This window comes from Myotis davidii, unplaced genomic scaffold (genome assembly GCF_000327345.1).
Source record: "Myotis davidii unplaced genomic scaffold, ASM32734v1 scaffold79, whole genome shotgun sequence".
In the NCBI taxonomy this organism is placed as follows: domain Eukaryota; kingdom Metazoa; phylum Chordata; class Mammalia; order Chiroptera; family Vespertilionidae; genus Myotis; species Myotis davidii.
The window spans coordinates 6,649,117-6,655,821 of record NW_006294339.1 but is presented as its reverse complement, the minus strand read 5'-3'; positions in this window follow the sequence as shown (position 1 = coordinate 6,655,821).

The window sequence follows — 6,705 nt, the reverse complement described above, 5'->3', positions numbered from 1 at the left end:
CTCTTCTGTCTTACACGGAGTTCCCTTTATAAAAACACCAGTATATTGGATTAGGGACCCATCCTACTCCAATACCATCTTATCTTAACTAACACATCTGCAATGACCCTATTTCCAAATCAGGTCACATTCTGAGATGCTGGAGGTGAGGGCTTCACCATATCTTGTTGGTGGAGGTGGAAGGGGGAATATAATCAATGCATAAAAAGGGTTAAAGAAGAATTTTTAAAGAGGATTGGAATTGCTATAGAAGAGTGTTTTAATCCCATTTTCGTGAGTGATTTGTGGAGGCACAGTGCGAGGCACCAGACGCAGGAACAAACAGAACAAAGGTCCCTGCTTCTTGGAGCTTTTATTCCTGCAGAAGGAATCACCTGTCTCACAGGAGGGCCAACTGAGGTTAGCTCAGGGAGGCAAGGCTACCTGGCCCCGGCCACAGGGCTTCAGGGGAAAGAACCCAGAAGAGAATGCAGGACTGTCTGACTCCAAGTACAGGGAATGCACTTTCCACCACACCCGTTACCTCAGAGGATCAGGGGATCATCCATGAGGTGCCCTTTTTTTTCTAAGTTAACAACAAATAAAAGAAAACTTGGCAGAAATGCACACCCCAGGAGTACCTTGGAACTCTTCTTGTCTGGTGTGTGTGTCTAGCAAAGATGTGAGAAATACCTGCCAGGTCTCCTCTTGCCAGAGCCAACGACAGAAGCCACGCAGCACTGGGAGACGGCGTCTGCTTGTGTGCAAACCTGCAGGCATTTTTAGCAACTTTGGGGAACATAAAGAAAGCTGTTGGTTTTGTTTGCACATATTTTTCGCCTCTGCAGAAGGCGTCTCACCAAGCAGCAGCCTCCAAGTTGCCTTTTATTTGATCTTAAGACACTCAGTGTCTTTACAACTCACTGAGCTTGCATTCAATGTAAACATTTCGCAGATTACTTTCACCTGCTCTTGGTTCCCTCCCTTGGAAAATGAGTCTCATCAGAATGGTTCTACATCCTTGCTGGGGCTGGCTGTGCAGATTAAATGAGGTCTATGGATGTGCCAGCCCTCCTGCAAAGCAGTGTGCCCTGGAAAGGGCCTGGGGAAGCACAGTGGAGGCAGCCAGGGAAGGAGGGGTTTCCATTAGAGTCTGGACCTGGACTGGGATCTCAGCTCCACTACCCAGGGCTGAACACCTACTGGCAGGTGATTTAGTCACCCTCCCTCCCCAGCCTCGGTCTCCCTCGTCAATGTGAACAGTGATGCCTATCCCAAAGGATTGCTTATGAACGTTAGAAATAATGTATATAGAGCATCGGCACTGGGCCTGCATGATAGTTGTTTGATAAGTGGCACACAGTGTTCATTGTTAACATTATTGTGATTAGTATATGAGTGTGAGGTCAATGAGGATTTTAGGAATTTCAGACTGAGTTCCTGGAGGCCAGCATCATGTCTCCTACATCTCTGTATACCTGTCAGCTAGCAGCTGCTGGGAGAGTTTGAGAACTGGATGAGACGAAGGAAGAAGAGACCGAGCCCTCAGAGTGGTTGGCTCAGGCTTGAACGAGAACACGTGCTCACTGCGCATTTACCTGGGGCAGTGCTTTGTCTTCACAGGCGTTTACGCCTCATACAGATTTATGAGGCAGGTGGTATTATTATTACCCCGATTTTTAAAATCAGGAAACTGGCGCTCATTAGTCAAAGGACTTGTCCAAGTTCACACAGCTAGTGGGCAACAGAGCGAGGACCGGAACCTGAGAGTGTGTGACTCTGTGCTCCCCGTCTTAACCTCTACCTGCCCTGCCAGGAAGGGCTCTGGTTTGAGGTTTCCCTTATTCTGACCTTGCTGCATTACTGGTCCTCTGGTTGCTTCTGCTGTTCCCAGCAGGAAGAGCAGATCTCTCCACAGGGACCCGAGTAACAGATCTGCACAGCCAGCCTGTTTCATTGCTTTGCAGTGTTGGTTGAATTCTGCAGTTGTCCCCATGGTAGCAGGCAGTGGGGGTGAAAAGGGAGGCTGACATCCCCTATCTGTGGTCATCCCATCCCGCCCAGCATGTTGCCCAAGGGGCACTCATGCCCATCTGCAAGGTGTGTGCTGACACCCAGAGCCGCAGGGGAGGACGTGGGGTGAACCTGCCCAGGAACCCCTGCCAATGGGGCCAGAGTCCAACAGCTGGGAATAAGGAGACACCACATTCCTCTCTGCTCCCAACTCATCCCTGCTTCTGCTGGGACATCACAGTGGGTGTTCCATCAGCTGCAGCACAGTGTTCACAGGACGTGGAGTCAGGGTGCCTCAGTCCAGAGCCAGAAGGCTTGCCCAGGTCACAGCCATCAGCAGCAGAGCCAGGGTGGCACATTCCTCATTCCCAGGCCTGTGGCTACAGTGTGATGTCAGGGGACAGGGATCATATTCCAAAGGGTTTTTTAAAATAACTGCAGCAGTTAGGTTTTCGAATGGCCCAATAACATAACAGGTAAGAGCTTCACTTCTAAAGCGGGAGCTAACAGAGTCTGGATTCTAGACCTGCCAGGAGTTAGTGACCTTGGACAGGTCCTGTGACCTCTGTGAACCTCTAAGGGGAGGAACTGTGCCCTGCCTGTCAGGCTGCCTTGAGCATTGGATGATCTAGGCACATAAAGCCTCAGCCCCTCCGGGCAAGTAGTGAGAGCTCAGACCTTACTAGCTGTACTTCTCCCTTCTTCTCCAGACATTTCATGCTCGGACATGAAAATGCTACCTTATGTCCAGTATTTCACTCAATACTGACAACAGCGCTCTCGGGAAGGAATTAAGATTCCCCAGTACGCAGATCAGTGAGCAGTGTCGGAAAGGTTAGCTGATTTGTCCACAGCCCCTTTGCTGGTAAACAAGCCTGATTTTCTGAATCCCAGAGCCCTTGTTTTCTACACTAGTTCACAGATGCATTTTGCTTTATTTTGTTTCTGTTTTAACCCAAGGGTGGTATAGCTGAACTGATATTACCCTGCAAACTGTGATATCAAATGTCCGTCTGTGAGAGTCCGGTTCCTGCCACAGTGCCTATCTCCCTCAACTCTTACACCCACCTCCCAGGACAGCTGTGAACATTTACTGTATCTGTGAACGAGCCCGGTCCCACCCGTCTCCTGAATCTATTATCTCGCTAGGTTCTACCTGGTCCTCACGTGCACATCTTCCCCCTAAGCCAGTGGTTCTCAACCTTGGCTGCACATTAGAATCACATGGGAATCTTTTTAAAACCCTGACTTCTGGGCCTCATCCTCTGGAAATTCTGTTTCTTTGTTATGGGGTGGGGCCACAACATTAGTAACAAAGAAACAGAATTTCCGGAGGATGAGGCCCAGAAATCAGGATTTTAAAAAGATTCCCAGGTGATTCTAATGTGCAGCCAAGGTTGAGAACCACTTCCCTAAGCCCAGGCACAAACAGGGGATAGGCCCCCCATGGATTCCAAGCCAGGGCTTCTCCCACTGACCAGGGTGACACACCTGGTTCTGCCACAGCATTCGAGCTGCCTGGGGGACAGCAGAGCTCTGCTGGGGGTGTGAGCACAATCATCTTTTGTTAATGCAGCAACAATACAGCCATAAAGGGAAAAGGGGGAACGAGACGGAGGCACCAAGCACACACCACCTGCTGGGGGTGTGCCCAAGTCTGTGTGGAAAATGGGAGAGTTCCGCTCAAGTGACAGACTTGAGGAGGTGGGTCATATGGGAGCACTTGGCTAATGTGGAAACTTGTGAAATTATGGGGGCAAACTGGTCTGCTCACTCCGAGAATGCAATGAGGAAGAACCAGAGTAACGCTGCAAAACACCAGCGGGAGGAAGGAGCGGGATTTTGCCGATGGTAGCAGCATTGCCTGAAATCTTAGAAAGGCTTTTAAGAGGGTGGGAAGGGCCTCCTGAATACTCGGGGAGAGAAGGGGCCTTGGGATCCACATGGCTCTGCCAAGCATGAGCCGTGAGATCGAGGACAAAGTGGACTCTCTGAGTTTCAGCTTCTCAGATGTAAATGTGGATATCACCTGAATGTATTAGAAAACTCAGAACAACTGTATCATAGCTCCTAGATCCTAGGATACTGATTTTCGCATGTCTGAAAGTAGACTATGTCTCAGAACCTGCCACATTTTAGAATCTATGAAATATAGCATGTCAAACTCATCACATAGTGTGAGCCCCCCGTAACGATGGGTAGTGTCCTCTAGTAAGAGCCAGAAGAGGCACCTGTAACACACCCTGCAATCCACTTAAGGCAGTTAACTTGCAACAACACCTGGATGGCCAGGTTGCTGGAGAAGGGGAACCATGGGGAACCTTTCACTCGTGGCTCACCGCTGACGGATCTGCTGGGTGGATGGATAGACCCAAAAGGCCCTAATTCGTTCCTAATCCGACATGATATCTGCTGCCACAACACCACCAACCACCGAAGAGTTCCCCAGTCTCTGAATCAGGACACATGGTTGCACCTACAAAACGAAACCCAGCCAATAGCTGATGGAACTCAGGTCACCTGCTGCGGGTAGAACCATCCTGAACAACCCGAAGTCCTGAGAAGGTATTGCTTCCCACCTCTGGCTTTTTGCATGTGCCCTTCTTCTGGTGGGACCCCTTCCTTCCCCTCCCCCTGTGCTGGGGCACTGGATAGGGCAGGGCAGATGCTCCAGGTTCCTGCCCACAGAGAGTGAGAGCCTGGCAGTGATGATGGCTAAACAAGTAGCGACAGGGAAGGCAGGGAGTGCTGAGATCAGGGAGACGGGGAGCCTCGCCTCACACTGGCTGCCTGACAAACCCCACTCTTCCCTGGCATGCCCTCCTCCTGGAAGCTGCCCTGGACCCTCACGTTGGGCTGCCTGCCCTATCACTCTGGGTCTACAGGCCTCTGACCCCACTTCTAGAAGGTGAGCTCCTTGGGAGCAGAAACAGGTCTTATTCATACTTAGTTCCTAGGATGATGGCACCAACATAGTCGAGTGTCAGGAAATGTTTGCTGAATGGAAATCCATTAAGAAAATATTTATTGTGTGATTGGAACTTTAATCATATGAAGTTCTACAAAAGATATAGCCAATTGCATTTAGCTACCCTGCTCTCCTGGCCTCAGTATCTGTCTCTATAAAATGAAGGGGAATTAGAATGATCAGTGCTTTGCTTTGCTTTTAATTCTCCCCTTCTCCTTCTCTCCCTCTTCCTCCTCTTCCTTCTCTTCTTCCTCCTCCTCCTCCTCTTCCTCCTCCAGTGGGGGCTGCTCTGCAGTGAGAGGGGATTGCAGCTTTAGGTCTCCTCTCTGCTCCCCTTCCCCAGGAAGGTGTAGTGGGTGCCTCAGGAGGCCCTCACACCTCCAAGGCAGCCAGGCTCACCGGGACCAGATATATTACCACCAGAAAACATTGCGAAATATGTATCGAGTGCCCAACACACACCAGGGTAGTCAGGCTCTTTAAACAATTATCCCGTTTCCTCTTTCTTCCTCTCCTTGCCATCCCTTTCTCTTTGCTCCAAATTCTTCATTTTCAAGTTAAACATAATCTTCCATTATTGTTAGCTGCCTTAAATACTTTTGGAGAATGAGTTAGAGTTATAAATAGATCTAAATATAAAACATGGTGTGTGTTTAATCCTTACAACAAACCTTTCAGGTTGGTTTTAAGTGTGTGCATTTTTTTTAAGCCTCACTGGAGGACATGCTGAGAGATGAGAGAGAGAGAGATGAGAGAGAGAGAGAGAGAGAGAGAGAGAGAGAGAGAGAAATGGGGAGGCATCAATCTTGCCTTCTATACGTGCCCTGACTGGGGATGGAACCAGCAACCCAGGTATGTACCCTGACCTTGAATCATACCGGAAACCTTTCCGTGCACAGGATGAAATTCAATCAACGGAGCCACTCCAGCTGGGCAATTTCAGTAATTCTGTTTCATAACTAAGTTCAGCAAGGCTCAGAGAGGAAGCGAAATTGCCAAAGATCTTTCCAGGAAGTCAGGGAGCACAATCCCAACTCCCACCTCGCGGGCACTGCCTAACCCTGGCACCATGCTCACTAAGAAGTGTAGGTTTACTAATTTATTTAATCCCCACAAACCCTGTGAGCTGGATACTGTTGCTATAGCCACGTTACAGATGAGAAACCAGAGGATTAGAGAGGCTGAGTAGCTTGTCTGGGACCACACAATCAACAAATGCTGAGCCAGGCCTTGAACACAGACTGCGTGATGCCTGGGCCGGGGCTGGTGCCCAATGTGGAGCCCCACTCCTGCCTCCAAAGCCCCACTCCTGACTCCCCTTGAAGGTACTCTCCATGCCCTCCTGGTCAGGGCTCAGGGACAACACAATGCAGGAACACAAACCATTGAGCAAACCAGACTGCCCGAGGGAAAAATCTGAGTTTCCTAGAGATTTGGCTGTGTGACCTCTGGCAAGTTGTTTAACTTCTCTGTGTCTCAGTTTTCTCAGCCACAAAATGGGAATTACACTCCTAAGAATCTCAGAGGTATTTTTGTAAGGCATGAAAATTCTTAAAACGGTCCCTGGCATAGATCAAGCACTCTGATCGTTAACTCTTATGTTTGTACAATGCCCAGCAATGAATCGCAGCTCCTATCTATGCTGTTGCAGTTTCTGTCCCTTGGGGGTTCCGCACACGGTGGAGCTTTTGTCCCGAGGGAAGCTGGAAGGAAGCTGGAACTGACTCCAGGCAGACCGATTCTGT